This window comes from Neomonachus schauinslandi, chromosome 11 (assembly GCF_002201575.2).
Source record: "Neomonachus schauinslandi chromosome 11, ASM220157v2, whole genome shotgun sequence".
Taxonomy (NCBI): Eukaryota; Metazoa; Chordata; class Mammalia; order Carnivora; family Phocidae; genus Neomonachus; species Neomonachus schauinslandi.
The window spans coordinates 56891490-56907943 of record NC_058413.1 but is presented as its reverse complement, the minus strand read 5'-3'; the positions used below and the strand labels follow the sequence as shown (position 1 = coordinate 56907943).

The following is a 16454-nucleotide window of genomic DNA, read 5'->3' as shown; positions in this document are numbered from 1 at the left end:
AATTTCTTTCTCTGAATATACAGTTTTTTCTCTGAAGTAACTTCTCCGTCATTTGGTTCTGCTTTTTCATTTCTTTAGCTAATAGTTTCTTCCTTGATTATAAGTTTGATTATTAGCCCTCGGTAATAAAGCTTCCTTGATTATTAGCTCTTAGTAATAAATAGAATGCTGGCTTCTCACCAGTATGCCTCATTTTCATGAGTCTTGTGTTTTAGAAGGGAGGGAGGGAGCCAAGCTTAGCCAGGCTTCCTGTAGTAGCACCCGCAATTGAAAGAGGCTCTCTAGGAGTGAGACAGCTAGTCAGCCTTTTATAACCAAACCAGCATCTGGTTTTGAGAGAACTGAAATCTAGAATAGAACATACCTGAATTTGATCTTTCCTGCTGAAGATGCTAGTGGTCCTGCCTTATATTGTGTGTTAATGTTTTATTGTTTCTTCTACCTTATTTATTTTGTTTATTCAATTTTCTAGTGTGGGACTTTTTAGTTTTATATATGCTAGCCTCCATTGTTAGTGGTGATTAGTGGAGACATAGACCATTTCTAGGTTGTCTTTAATCCCTGAGGCCTAATGTGGGCGAGGGTACATGGTAGATGTTTGATAAATGTTTTGAAGAGATAGCATATTTATTGGATTTGCAGGTGATAAAGACTGGAAGGGAAAAGTACAATGCTAGATGGCAGAGAGAGAGCAAGCAAGAGAGCTTGCAAAGATGTGTTGAAGCCAACAAGATGAAATTTAAGGATGACAGAGGAGTTCTACATTTTAAGTCTCAAAGAAATGGCAACATATGGGCAGGCTGGAGGAGAACTAGCATGATGCTATTCTTACAAAAAATGGTGGTTTTGGCTGCCTAAGCTCAGTGTCAGCCAAAGACATTGCAGTGGCTAAAAACTAATGCAACTTCAGACTAAATTACTGGAAGTAAGTCGAGTTAGAGGAGATGATAGTTCAACTATGTTCTGAAGGGGACAGACTGCACTTAGAGTGTCATGTTCCCCATAGGGTACCAGGTAGTAAGAGGGTCATGGCAAACAGGACTATGTTTAGTGGAAGGTGCCCTAGATCACCACTACTCAAAGTAGATTCTGAACTGTTCTCAATCTACAATGAAGTAAGCATAAAAATTGAGAGTGTTTAGCAACTTTTATAGCAATTTGACAGAATAATTTTATGTCTAATGAATCTAGTAAAAAATAAAATGAACTTTATCTTGTATGTCCTTTATTTTGCTCGATACTTTTATTTTTTCTTTTATTTTAATACATTTTATTTTTAGAGCAGTTTTAGGCTTAGAGAAAAATTGACCAGAAAGTCCAAAGAGCTCCCATATACTCTCTCTCTACCACTCCCCCTTGCACTTTGTCAATTACCAACATCCTACATTAGTGTGGTACAATTGATGAACCAATATTGACACATTATTACTAACTGAAGTCCATAGTTTATATTAGGGTTCACTCTTTGTGTTGTACAGTTCTGTGGGTTTTGACATACATAACGTTATGTATCCACCATATAGTATCATATAGAATAGTTTCACTGCCTTAAAATGCCCTATGTTCCACCTCTTCATCCTTAACTCCACCCCACTTCTGAACTCCTCACAACCACAGATATTTTTGCTGCTTCTATAGTTTTGCATTTTCCAGAATATCATACTTTTCAGACTAGCTCTTTACTTGATACTTTTCCACTTGGGGTTTTTCTGTGTCTTTTGTGGTTTGATAGTTCATTTCTTTTTATTGCTGAATAGCACACCATTGTATGGATGTTTGTTTACCCATTCATCTATTGAAAGATATCTTGGTTGCTTACATATTTTGGCAATTATAAATAAGGCTGCAATAAATATTTGTGGGTAGGATTTTGTGTGGACATAAATTTTCAATGCACTTGAATAAATACCTAGGAGTGCAATTGCTGGATTATATTAAACCTATATTTAGCTTTATAAGAAACTGCCAAACTGTCTCCCAAAGTGGCTGTACTGTTCAGCATTCCCATCAGCAGTGAATGAGAATTCTGCTGCATATACTCACCCACATTTGGTGTTATCAGTGTTTTGGATTTTAGCCATTCTAATAGGTATGTAGTCGTACTTCATTATTATCCCTAATGACATATGATATTGATTATCTCTTCATATTCTCCATATCTTTTTTGGTTTGATGTCTTTCAGATCTTTTGTCCATTTTTTGATTGGGTTGTTTGTTTTCTTGCTGTTGAGATTTAAGAGTTCTTTTGTACATTTTGGATACAAGTTCTTTTTTTGTTTGTTTGCTTCAAATTTTTATTTAAATTCTAGTTAGTTAACACATTGTGTAATATTGGTTTCAGAAGTAGAATTTAGTGACTCATCACTTACAAATAACACTCAGTGCTCATCATAACAAGTGCCCTCCTTAATACCCATCACCCATTTAGCCCATCCCCTACCCACCTCCCTCTGTCAACCCTCAGGTTGTTCTCTATAGTTAAGAGTCTTTTATGGTTTGCTTCCCTGTCTCTCTTTTTTCCTTCTCATATGTTCATCTGTTTTGTTTCTTAAATTCCACATATGAATGAAATCATATGGTATTTGTCTTTCTCTGACTTATTTTGCTTAGCATAATACACTGTGGCTCCATCCACCTCATTGCAAATGGCAAGATTTCGATCTTTTTGGTGGCTGAGGAATAGTCCATCGTGTATGTGTGTGTGTGTGTGTGTATACATATACATATACACACATATACATATGCAAATACACACACATACACATATATACACACCACATCTTCTTTACCCATCCGTCAGTTGATGGACATTTGGGCTCTTTCCATAGTTTGGCTATTGTTGATAATGCTGCTATAAAGGTGCGTGTATCCCTTCGAATCTGTATTTTTGTATCCTTTGGGTAAATACCTAGTAGTACAATTTCTGTCATAGGGTAGTTCTATTTTTAACTTTTTGAGGAACCTCCATACTGTTTTCCAGAGTGGCTGCACCAGCTTGCATTCCCAACAGCAGTGTAAGAGGGTTCCCCTTTCTCTGTATTCTTGCCAACATCTGTTGTTTGGATACAAGTTCTTTATCAGATATGTGTTTTGCCAACATTTTCTCAAGTCTATGACTTGTCTTTTCATTCTCTTAATAGTATCTTTTGCAGAACAGAAGTTCTACATTTTAATGAAGTTCAATTTACCAACTTGTTCTTCTGTGGATCGTGATTTTGCTGTTGTATCTAAAAAGTCATAACCTAACTAAGGTCATCTAGATCTTCTATGTTATCTTATATACATTTTATAGTTTTTCAGTTTACATTTATGTCTGTGATACATCTTGAGTTAATTTTTGTGTAAAGTGAAAAGTCTGTGTCCAGACCAATTTTTTTTTGCATGTCTTGTTATTATAGCACCGTTTATTGAAAAGACTACTCTTTCTTCATTAAATTTACTTGCCTCTTTGTTGGAGATCAGTTGACTGTATTTGTATAGGTCTATTTCAGACTCTCTGTTCTGTTTCAGTGATCTATTTGTCTATCCTTTTGCCAATACCATACTGCCTTGATCACTGTAGCTTGAAATCAGGTAATGTTAGTCCTCTGTATGGATGGATATCCATATAGCTATAGTTATATCCATAAAGATATATTGCCTATGCCACATTTCAGACCAACTGAGTCAAAATCTGTGCTAGGACTTCAGTATATATTTTTAACATTTCCCAGGTATTTTGATACAAAGGGAGAGTTGAAAACCATCATACTAAAACTGTAAACTCCTTGAAGGTGTGGTCCTGTTCACTGATGTGTCCATCCCAGGTGGGTTATACAAGGTGCTTCAGTAGTTATTGAATGACCAGGTGATTAATAGAACTGGGAGTATCTATCCTGGAGAAGAGAAAAAGTGCAGGGGCTTGATAGATTACCATAAGACATACCCGAAAGCCTTTAATATTTGCCTTGAAGGATGCTTTCTGAGTGCTCCAGGAGGCAGAATTGGAAGTTTACAGAGAAGCACCTGGCTGAATGTTAGGAAGCATTGTCTATTTCCAAGGGAGCTCTCTGTTCCTACATGTATTTCAGCAGAATGTGGAAAACCATCTGTAAGAGGGGGGGATGCTGGATGAGGTGGAAAGTTGGGTAAGATCAGATGCTATGATTATTGATGGTTACTTTGAAAAGCTATGTCCAAGGCAGAGGACTGTTTCTGCCTTTCATCCACTCTGTATAAGTTGAGAGAAGGGTGTAGGGTCAAAAGAACATCCTAAAACTACTTTGAAGCTGAGTTCTAATAGTGCAGCAGGTCCCCCACTCTGTGTTATTGACCAGTTCTCTCTATAATGTGGATGTCTTTAAGAAATTCCCTGTCTCAAGGGGCGCCTGGGTGGCTCAGTTGGTTAAGCGACTGCCTTCGGCTCGGGTCATGATCCTGGAGTCCCTGGATCGAGTCCCGCGTCGGGCTCCCTGCTCGGCGGGGAGTCTGCTTCTCCCTCTGACCCTCCCCCCTCTCATGTGTGCTGTCTCTCATTCTCTCTCTTTCAAATAAATAAATAAAAATCTTAAAAAAAAAAAAAAAAGAAATTCCCTGTCTCCTCCACCAAATTTGGGACTTCTTGTAATTGGACTAGCATGGGTACTCAGGGTCTGGGAAAGATGAAAGATACTTAACAGAAGAGTTCTTTCTGTCCTCATTGGAGTTCTTCCCTTACATCCTTCTACAGTTAAATGATTTGGGCACATTGAATGGAGGTGGAGACATCCGGCAGGAGAAATGGAGAAATAGATAAACACCATAAAATTTCCCTCTAGCACACTTAAATCATTGATCAGGCATAATGCTGGTTACCTGCTCTTTGCTGGCAGCAGGGACCAGGGGTATGGCAGATGACTAACATGGCAGAGAGAAACAGCATAGCTTTAGGAGTCAGATCAAAGTTGGGACAACTTGGCCATTTTCCAGCTGTGTGGTCTTGGGAAAGTTACTGCCCTCGTTCACCCATTACGTTCTGTCTTTCACCAAGTTCTGCTGCTGCTGCTTTGAGCTGTATCTTTAGAATATGCTTGTTTTGTTTTGGCTCATCTTCCAATATATTAATCTAAATCATTACCATCTTCTCTTGCCTGGAGTTCTGTAAGAATCTACTAACTTGGGGCGCCTGGGTGGCTCAGTTGGTTAAGCGACTGCCTTCGGCTCAGGTCATGATCCTGGAGTCCCGGAATCGAGTTCCGCATCGGCCTCCCTGCTCGGCGGGGAGCCTGCTTCTCCCTCTGACCCTCCCCCCTCTCATGTGCTCTCTCATTCTCTCTCTCTCAAATAAATAAATAAAATCTTTAAAAAAAAAAAAAAGAATCTACTAACTTGTTTTCTTGTTTTCCACCATTCTCCCCTTTATTCTCCATTCAGCAGTTAGTGATCCTGTTAAAGATGTAAATTAGATCTTGTCATTCTGCTTAAAATCTTCCAAAACTTAAAACCCAAACTCCTAGCTCTGACCTGGAAGAGACCTTGCATAATCTGACTCCTGCCATATGTCTCAAGAGCAGGCTGTAGAGGGGAAGTTGGTGGGACAATATTATTTCTTAAGGAGCATTTGGATATGTATGAAGGTGGGATTTTTTGTTGTTGTTGTTAAATTATTGAGGGGGCACTAGTGGGATTTAGGGGGTCTGGGCCAGGGTTGGTGAATGTCCTGTAATGTGTTGTTCAGCTCTGGGCTCATTATAATGCCTGATTCACAGTATGTGCTTAAGAAATACTTATTGTATGAAACCACATTCTTCCTGGACCTCAGTTTTGACATGTGATTTGGTAGAGAGCCTACTTCATAAGGTTGTGGTGAGAGAGACATAACATTTCGTAAAACACCTGGGACACAATAGCACTTAAATGGTAGCTGCTGCTGGGCGTTCTTTGCTTAGAAGCAGCTATAAGTGCCCACCTAGAGTTTTCCCTAGGACGTTAGACACCTTTGTTGGTGGGGTAGAGGGGTGGGTGCATCTTTTTACCTGAAGGCTAAACTGATGAGTTGCCCTGGAGTCCAGACAGCTGCAGAAACTAAGGCACAGAGGGGGTCTGGTTCTCTTCCTTGACTCTGGGGCTCACCGAGGACTCTGACAGGCCCTGGAAAGCCTGGCCCCAGTGAGAAATTACCTCCTGCTGGAGACTAGGTGGGGGAGAATAGCTGAGAGGGTGCGAAGGTAGTAGTCTCCCCGCCCTCAGAGCTTCGGGGAAAGGAGAAGCGCGGTTTCCTCCCGCCTCCTTCCCTCCCTTCTTCCCCCGCCCCTTCTGCTTCGCCAACCCCGAAGCTGCGCCTTTGCTGCGCCCTGCGAGGGCGGGAGCGTGCCGCACCGGGAGCGGGAGCTGGGGCGGCTGAGCTGTTGGGAGCCCGGCCCCAGCTGAGTAGAGCGGCGCGGGTGGAGCCAGGGCGTTGTGCGGCTGGCTGGGCGGGAGAGGTGCGGCTCTGCGACAAAAACAGTCGCCAGAGATGCCGGGGCCAGCTCCCCCCACCAGGTAATACTGGGCCCACCCTGGGGCGCGCCCAGTTGGGCGCTGCTGGGGAGGGGGAGGGGTCTCCGCCGGCTTCCGGGGAGTGGTGCCGCGCTGTCCGGTGGATTTAGGGTCTTTCCTTAAAGATACTCTAAGTGAGAGAAGGGGCTGAGCCCTCAGATGAGCCGGCCTAGAGCTAGGCCAGCACCTGGAATCAGCTCTGGCTAGGGAAGGTTGTGAAGGAGAAGCTGGTTTTTGGGGGAACTGCTGTGTCTCAGGAGCCGTTCTCATTTGCTAACACCCTTTTGCTTGGGGGTTAGGGTGATGCTTTCCTCTGTCTTGGCTTAGCTGCTGGCCTGCTGGGACCATGGGGGGTTTTCTCTTGGGTGCTGGGGAGGGGCATTATATTATAAGTGACCTGTTAAGAGGTGGAGTAAACCAGGCGATAGGAGACCTAAGGAAGCTGGTGCCGTTCAGGCAGCCTCTGTGGGCCTCAGTTTCCTTATCTGTGCATCCAGGAGCTTGACATTCTGTTTGTAACTCTGGCTTCCCCAGACTATCAGACGGCCTTTTGGAAAGGTGAGCTGGTTAAAGCCCTAGAATGGGCTGCAGAGATGTTCCCGTCAATAATGTAGGAGACAGGGGAACTTGAGAAGCAGACCTTTGTATCCTGTCCTCCAGCAGCCTTTTGGATGGCATCTTGCTGGTCTGCTGAGGACCCAGACACTTAATGGACAAGGCAGAGGTTGAAAATGCTGATTATTTTGGTGTTGAGTGTAGATATGTTGGGTGTAGGGAGTTGGGGTTGGAAAGAAACAGGTCAAGGCATGTTAATGATTTTTCTCTCAACTGGCCAATGATTTGATACTTGGGTGTAAAGCTGCTTTAAACTAAGCTATCTTCTCTGGAGCCCCCTCCTTACTCAGCCTAGTTAATGACAGACCTTGGGGGCTGTGTAATGTCTTACTGTAATTCTTTCCTTCTTGATCATCTGGGACCAAGAAACACATGTTAGGCCTGATACTAACCTACCTTGATTATTTTGATCTCCTTCCTCCCCAGAGTTTTTCTGTGATTCCCCTCTTTGTCTTCTTCTCCCCATTTTTCTACTTCTTACTCCTGATCATTTTTCCTTTTCCCTTACCCATCTTTTCTCCCACCCTCCACTTTCTTCCTTCTTCCTGCTCTCCTCATACTTCCCTTTCTTATCCTTTCCCCTCCATAGTTAGTTTTTCCTTCCCTCTCTTGGGTCCTTCTCCTCTTGGTTAGGCTTTCTTCTCTTTTCCTTTTAGAATTGTTGGTTAAGGGGCGCCTGGCTGGCTCAGTCGGTGGAGCATGGGACTCGTGATCTCGGGGTTGTAAGTTTGAGCCCTGTGTTAGGTGTAGAGATTACTTAAAAATAAAATCTTAAAAAAGAAATACAGGAAATAGAATTGTTGGTTAAGCTTTCTCATTATTGTTTGCAGGGACCTTGTTATGGTGTTTGTGAGGTCCAAACACTGTTTCCTACCTAACTCCCTTACTTTCAGCTTTTATCTACAAATTCTGTCTTCCCCAAGTGCCAGTCTCTTTCCTTACTTCCTCTGTGTCTTGCTTTGGGCCTGTCAATAAGCAATCTTTCTTCCAGGATTTGACCCCCACTTCCTTCGCAGAGGGGAGGAGGCAGTGGAGGACAGTAAGGAGTAAGCAAGATGAGAAGTGGAGAGCTTGAAGACTAGAGTGAGAGAAGAGTAAGCTGGGCAGAGGCCCAGACTGTCTTTTGTGAGACAAGTGATAGGAACAAAAACTCTATGGCAGCTTTGAAGTGTTGCTTACCTGGAGGAAAAGAGGTGACTTGTGAGCCTATGGAAGAAGAGGGGATAGTAGGGATAGGGTAGAGGGAGAGAAGGTGGAGGGATCTTTTGAAGAAGAGGGTGGATGGGCAAGATAGGGGTTATTTGGGAGTAGAGGTAGGTGTGGTGGGAAAGACTACAGTCTAGGAAAGAGGACTGTATAGATTAATTTCTTTCCCTCCGAAGCCTGGCTTTTTGGACGGGTTTGTTTCTACTCAACTAACTTTTCTTGAGCAGTGTCCTCAAAGTGGGAGAGTGAGAGGAGAAGCAGAGATAAGAAGACAAATTGCTGTTTTCCTGGCACTCACTTTCTAGACTGTTATGTGGAATGCACATGTGTACAAAAAGCATTGAATATGACATCCATCATCACACATTCTCTGGATCACCTGTTCTGTGTTAGTTATGGTGCCAGGTGCTGGGGATACAAAGATGGAAATTGGACTCAGTTGCTACCTTCCATTGCAAGTCAAGGAGTATGGGCATCTGTAACCTTATATGTTAAGTATATGTGATAGAAGCACAAGGGGCTGTGATAACACAGAAGGAGGAAACTTTTTAATCAGCAAGTCAGTGGCAGAGCTGGGACCTAAATTCAAGTCTTCTCTAAAGGTGGGATCTGTTCTCTTACGCCATGTTCTCTTCTGACCCTGTGTATGCATATAGTGTACAGAGAGTTTTCTTATATTTTCATCTGTCTGTGGGGCTGGACTCAAGGTATTACTGAGATGAAAAAAGAGCAGTTCCATGTGGTAGGGCACTCATTACCTTGGAAGGGAAACTGACTTGGTCCCTGTTAATTTCTCCTGGCTCTAGGCCACTTGGGTGAGCTTCCTCTATAAGTCATTTACTCTCCTCGTCCTTTTCCACTCCCCTCTATTTTCTTAAATTCAATTTCTGGTAGGCTGTAGAGTCCAGATGGTGCTCGGCTAGGCATTTCACTTCCATTGGCCTCTGTAAAATAGGGATTTAACACCTCATAGGGTTGATGAAGATCAAATGAAATAATGAATGTGTGGAACTAATTTGTACACTGTGAAGTGCTCTACAGATGTTAACTGTGGTTGTTCCTGAATACATTTGCAGCTGTGAAAAATGCTCAGATGCTTTAGCATAAAAGAAATGCCTAGGGGGCGCCTGGGTGGCTCAGTTGGTTAAGTGGCTGCCTTGGGTTCAGGTCATGATCCCAGGGTCCTGGGATCCAACCGAGCCTGCATGGGACTCCCTTGCTCAGTGGGGAGTCTCCTTCTCCCTTTGCCCCTCCTCCTTGCTCTTGCTCTCTGTCTCTCTCAAATAAATAAAATTAGGGGTGCCTGGGTGGCTCAGTCATTAAGCATCTGCCTTAGGCTCAGGTCATGATCCCAGGGTCCTGGGATCGAGCCCTGCATTGGACTCCCTGCTAAGCAGGAAGCCTGCTTCTCCCTCTCCCACTCCCCTTGCTTGTGCTCCCTCTCTCGCTATGTCTCTCTCTGTCAAATAAATAAAATCTTAAAAAAATTTTAAAAATACATTTAATAATTAAAAAAAAAAAATGCCTAGGGTTGCTCACTGATCAATTTAAAACGAGCCTCAATCCTTAATAACAAAGGAAAAGGAGGGAGTTAGAACAAGGATGATTTAGAGACTGGTAATTGAACCCCATGCTAAAAACTGAGTTCAAGAGGTATAGTGATTTCTTTTAGGTCAAACAAATAGTAGGTGGCAAGTATAACAGATATTATTTTTGGTGGTACCTTGTGATATAGCAAAGAAAAAAAAGAAGAAAAGGAGGAAGGGGGAGGGATTTAAAAGCATACTGACCTCAGTTCAAATTTTGGTTCTACCACCTACTAGCTGCTTGGTTTTTAATCTTTCTAAACTTCATATATAAAATGGAATGTATTTACAACTACTTGGAAGAGTTATTATAAAGCTTAAAAATAATTATATAAAAATATATTTAGTAGGCACTTAATAGCTATTCTTACAAAAAAAAAAAACCTCTTAAATTATCTTCTTAAGAAAGTTTTCCTTGACTCCTAGGCTATTAAGGGCCCCTCTTTGGGATTGATGAAACACTCGTGTTCTTCCCCTCACCATTCACAGTGGCACTTACCATGTCATACCGTCATTGTGGTTTATGAATCTGCCTATCCCATTAGTATGTGACTGTTTTGAGGCTAGAGACAGGGTCTAGTAAATCTTGGTGTCTACTGTTGCTGAGCCCTGTTTCGTTGCTAGGTATGCACTGGTAAGCACAAAAGACTTAGTTGCGTCATTGTGAAGCTTACCGTTTATTGCTGGAGATATATAATAAATAAGCAAATATAATTCATGATAGTTGCTGTGAAAATCAAGAGTTTCATTTGTTCGTTTTAGGTCTAGATACAATAAATGCAGGCAGAATTGTCTAACAGATGGATTAGTCTGAAAGAGAGATTTTGGGCTAAAGGTAGAAACTTGGGCATCATCAACATATAGGTAATAAGTAAAGCTATAGGAATGGATGAGATCATCTAGACAAGATTGTAGCATATAAGGAAAGGAGGTTTTTCATAAGGTTTTTTTTTTTTTTAAAGATTTTATTTATTTATTTGACAGAGACACAGCAAGAGAGGGAACACAAGCAGGGAGAGTGGGAGAGGGAGAAGCAGGCTCCCGCTGAGGGGGCAGCCCGATGTGGGGCTCGATCCCAGGACCCTGGGATCATGACCTGAGCCGAAGGCAGACGCTTAACGACTGAGCCACCCAGGCGCCCCGGAAAGGAGGTTTTTAACCTTGGACATGTCAAGGATAGCTAAGAAGAGTCTGCAAAGGAGATAGGAGTACACAGAAAGATAGAAGAAAAGCCAGGTGAATGCTGCAGAGTGATTGAGTAAGGTGAGGACAGAATAGTAACCATTTGATTTGGCAACATGGAGATGGTTGGTAACCTTGACAAGACTACTTTTGGTGAAATACAGGGTGTTACTTGGTGAACAAAAGGGGAGGGAGTGGAGAAAGTGTAAATAGACAATTCTTCTGAGAAGCTTTGCTATGAAGGGAAACAATGAAATGTGTTTTGAGGAGGATATTGGTGTCACGGGAGGGGTGTATGTGTGTCTTTGAATAGGAGACACTATAGCGTGTTTATATTCACTCAGTATTCACAGATTAGGCCAAAAATTTAAATTTTTTTTTTTTTTTTTTTTTTAAGATTTTTATTTATTTATTTGAGAGAGAGAATGAGAGAGAGCACATGAGAGGGGGGAGGGTCAGAGGGAGAAGCAGACTCCCTGCCGAGCAGGGAGCCCGATGCGGGACTCGATCCCGGGACTCCAGGATCATGACCTGAGCCGAAGGCAGTCGCTTAACCAACTGAGCCACCCAGGCGCCCTAGGCCAAAAATTTAGAGATCATCTTCATTTTCTTTTCCCTCACACTGTACATCCAATTTCTAAATAAGCCATTTGGCTCTACCTTCAAAATGTCTACCTTTGCTGTACTACTGTATACCTACTGCAGCCCAGTCAAACCACCGTCAGTTCCCACCTGGATTATTGTGCGAGTTTCTTAACGGTCTCTTCACTTTTCCTTTGCTCCCCTGCAGTCTGTTTTCTGCAGCCAGAGTGGTCTATTTAAAACATAAATCAGATCACTACTCAAAATTCTTCAGTGTCTTCTCATGCTTGATAACAAAATCCAAACTTATTGTGGCATGTAAAGTCTTATATAATCTGACCTCTGGCTAATTTTAGTTTTCTACCATGTTTCTCCTTGTTCACTAAACTTTTGTCTTGCTGTCCTTTTTGCTATTCTACATGCCCAAGAATATTCTCATCTAGAATATTTGTACTTATTGCTCCCTCTGCTTAAATGCTTCCAGATATTACTATGGTTAGTTGTCTCATTTCATTCAGGTCTTAAGTGTCTCTTCCTCAGAGAAGCCTGTCCTGATCATCTTGTCTTATATACCACCCATCCCTGGCTTCCCCTCCCCCCCCATAGTCACATGTACTACTCTTTAATTTTCATTATGGACTTGACATTGTATATTTGCTTATTTCTTTGCTTCTCTTTGCTTCTCTTACTAGTCCATAAAATCCACAAACACAGGGACTTTGTTTTATTCAGCTAGATTAGTACTGGTACATTGTAGATGCTCAATAAATATATGTTGAATGACTGAATATATCTGGGAGAGAGAGTGGGGGAGAGAGATTGATTGATTGGTTGGTTGATTAATGTAGCTGAAAGAGATCATTCCAGGTGAGAGGGAGTGCAAGTGAGGGAGAAGAGGGAATGGCTTTTGATGGGAGTAGGAACACCTCCTTCATTGTAAGGGGTGGCGCGGGTGCAGGGAGGCATATAGATTTGGGAGTGGGAAGATGGAGTTCTGCAAAGATTTCTGTTTTCTCACAGGCGAGTTCATCAGCGAAGGGGAAGCGGTGAATGGGAAGCCTAATTGAATGCCCATTTGAGGCAAGGTAATCATTTGCAGAAAGGTATTCATAATTCTCAAGTGAAAGCAGTCAATCAGGTAATGTTCTTTAGGACATTCAACTACTTCAGTACAGAGACAGTTGGGAGAGAGTTAGAGTTCAACTATCCCAAAGCTGGGATTTTGCCAGTTACATTTTGGAAAGGGAGAGAAGACAAGGGGGTTGATTGTTTGTGTGTGTGTGTTTTTTTTTAAATCAGATTTGTTTAGATTAATCAGATTTGTTTAAAGTATACATGTACAGGGGCGCCTGGGTGGCTCAGTTGTTAAGCGTCTGCCTTCGGCTCGGGTCATGGTCCTGGGGTCCTGGGATCGAGCCCCGAGTCGAGTAGGGCTCCCTGCTTGGCAGGGAGCGTGCTTCTCCCTCTCCCACTCCCCCTGCTTGTGCTCTCTCTCTCTGTGTCAAATAAATAAATAAAATCTTTAAAAAAAAATAAAGTATACATGTACAGTGAAAGCCTGTTATAAACTGTCTTATCATCCTACAAATTTTACTGAGAATCAGTTATCCATTGCTCGTAATTAATATCTTAAGTCTCAGTTCATTGGCCTCTACCCTAGCATTAACAGGCTCCTGTGGTAATATAACTGTGATATCATTGTGAACTTTCAGCACATTGTAGTGTATCTATTGGATAGTAAATTCTAATTCCCCTTACTTTTTTTTTTATTGTGGTAAAATATGCATAACATAAAACTTATCATCTTAACTATTTAAATGTATGGGTTAGTGGCATTAAATACTTTTAACATTAGTATGCAACCATCAGCGCCATTCATCTTATAACTCTTCATCTTACAAAGCTGAAACTCTGTGCCTATTAAATAACTCCCCATTCTCCCATGCCACCATCCCCTGGCAGCCACCATTTTACTTTTTGTCTTTATGATTTTGACTACTCTAAGTACCTCATATTAGTGGAATCATATGGTATTCGTCTTAGCATAATGTTCTCAAGGTTCATCCATGTTGTAGCATATTACAGAATTTCTATCCTTTTCTGAGTAATATTTGATTGTATGTGTATACTACATTTTGCTTATTTATTCATCTGTCAGTGAATACTTGTATTGCTTCCACATTTTAGCTGTTGTGAATAATGCTATTATGGACATGGGTGTGCAAATATCTCTTTGAGACCCTGTTTTCAGTATTTTTGTGTATATATCCAGAAGTGGAATTGCTGCATCATATGGTAATTCTATTTTTAATTTTTTTGAGGAACTGCTATACTTTTTCCCACAGCGGCTGCACCATCTTACATTCCCACCAACAATGTGCAGGGTTCCAGTTTCTCCACATCCTCACCAACACTTCTTGGTTTCTCTTTTTTTGATAGTAGCCATTGTAATGGTGCAAGGTGTTATCTCATTGTAGTTTTGACTTGCATTTCCCTAATGGAACATTTTTTCATGTGCTTATTGGCCATTCATACCTCTTTGAAGAAATGTCTATTCAAGTCCTTTGCCCATTTTTGAATTGAGTTGTTTGGTTTTTTGTTGTTGAGTTTTAGAGGATTGATGGGTTATGATGTTTGAGTGATTTTTGATGGACTATAGTTAAGGAAAAAGAGAAGTGAAGGCAGGAGGTACTAATGGATAGTGGATTAGAGCTCAAAATGAAGTCTAGGAATTGTAGTAGAAGTTCTTGAGCAAGTGAGCTGCATGGATAGGAGGTTGTGTTGGAGTATATAGGATTCATTCCAGATACTGGAGTTGATACACATTTTGGTGATAAGGTCCAGGGTGTGATCATGGGAGTATTGGCCAACTTGGACTGGAGGCCAGGAATTGAAATGGCCAGAGTGTTGGAAGGGTCATCATTGTTGGAAGGGTATAGAGGTCACCTATAATGATAACTGGAGGGGGACAGAAGAGATTGATCTAGGAACTAAAGCCTTTGAGTGAGGTGACCAGAAAGTGGGTCTTAGGCAGCAAGGAAGTGTGATAGCAACCATTGGAGGCTACTCAAAGGAAAGAGGTTTTTACAAGAAGAAGAAAGGAATGGTTTGGAAATAACCCTGAAAATTAAGGACAGCACTGATAGGTTGAGTATGAGAGAGAAAATAGCTTCCAGTTGAGAGGGCTGCTGGAGAAATCTCTTCTTCAGGTGATAGCCAGGTTCCTTTTAAGAAAAGGAGGCAAGGGGAGTTAGCCTATGACAAATGGGAAGATCCAGAGGAAATAGTGAAAGGGATCCAGAGTCAGGAAGGAGGTGAAGAATTTGATGAGGTTAGAGGGCATACAGAAAAGGTTGGGGGACAAGATTTTGGGTGACTGAGGATGACTGAAGTAAATGAACACTAGAAGCTTGATTGACTTAGTCCTGAGTATCTTTTAGAGGAGAGAGAGCAGTCCATTTTCAAGCTGTGGTTCTTAACACTTCCAAGAGAAAATGTTCCTTTGAGACAGCATGGGATAGGGGCACTGTGGGAAAATCACAGGATATGTTCAGGCACAGATTGACTAGAAGGTCGTCCATCCAGGAGACAGCTGAGTAGATTCCAGTGTTTCTTGGGTGGTTGAACCAGATGGCCTTATAGGTTCCTTTCAGCTCTCAGATTGTATGGGCCTCAGGTTTTAGTGATGATTTTCTTGGTTCAGGGCATCCATTGGGAAGTCTAATGGCTTAAATTTGATTTTTTCCCTTAATTGTTGGGAATAGCTTAATTGGGGCTGCAGGTCAGGAATTTCCCAATATGGTGGGGAGAGGATTATAAGAGCTTTGGTACTGGTTTCTGCAAGTAACTCTAGTGGCTATCTGCAGGGGTGGTAGAAGTGAGGAGGATGTGTAGGTGTGATTGGGGAGGGGAGAGGAAGGTGAAGGTACAGGGCTAGCTTAAGTCTTGGACCCCAAATCTCTCTGCCTTTTCCATTTTACTTCTTTGCCTCCCATACTCTCTAATTCCAGGTACAGACCTTTGTTCATTCTGTCTCAAATTATAATTAGTGTAGAAAGAGTGTTTTTAAGAGAATCAGAATAATCAGAGTCTCATCATGTCCTCACTATTTCATTGACTGATCTTAGGTAAATTTCATACTCCTGTGGGTTTCAGGTTCCCAGCTATAAAATAAAGGTTTGAAACTGGCTGATTTTTCAGGATCCTTCTAGCTCCTTTTTTTTTTTTTTTTGTCTTTTTCTGTAAACCAGGCTGCCTTAGTCAGTGAACCTTTGCTAGTTACCTAGTGTGTGCCGGGTCTGTGCTGGGTGGGACTTGGAGACATAGAGATTAATCAGACTCAGTTTCATCCCTTGACTTGTTCATGGTCTGGTGGGGTTGATATGAAATATGGACACTGTTGCATAGAAGTATGTATAAACTGCTATTAAATTTTTGGGAAAAGATAGAAATAGGGGGGCTTCTGTGAAGGTTTCATAGAGAAAGTGAATCAAACTGGGTATTGAAGAATGAGTAGGAGTTTGTTTGGCAGACAAGTTGGGGCATCTTAGGCAGAGAGAACAGTGCGGGCAAAGGCAGGGGCATGAAAGCATATTGAGCTGGAATGACTAAGTTTAAGGAATAGTAGAGATGAAACTGGAAAGATGAGTGGGGGATAAGAACAAATATTTATTGGACATCTATTTTGTGCCAGGCAGCTTGCTAGGTGCTTTTGTGTATATATATATATATATATATATATATATATATTTTATGCTTTTAAATTCTCTTAACCCAGGGCGCCTGGGT

At 41.7% G+C, this 16454-nt stretch overlaps 1 protein-coding gene across 2 annotated transcripts in view; it reads left to right on the top strand.

Annotated features, from left to right (window-relative positions):
• PAK1 (p21 (RAC1) activated kinase 1) overlaps window positions 1-16454 on the top strand; it is a 139969-nt gene that overhangs the window by 50676 nt on the left and 72839 nt on the right. Inside the window, exon 1 of one of the 2 annotated variants that reach the window (XM_021704728.1) lies at window positions 6339-6498. The exons of the other annotated variant lie outside the window; for it this stretch is intronic. The gene's annotated coding sequence lies outside the window, so the exon portion shown is untranslated. Of the gene's footprint in view, window positions 1-6338; window positions 6499-16454 lie in introns of those variants that run through there. 2 annotated transcript variants of the gene reach the window in all.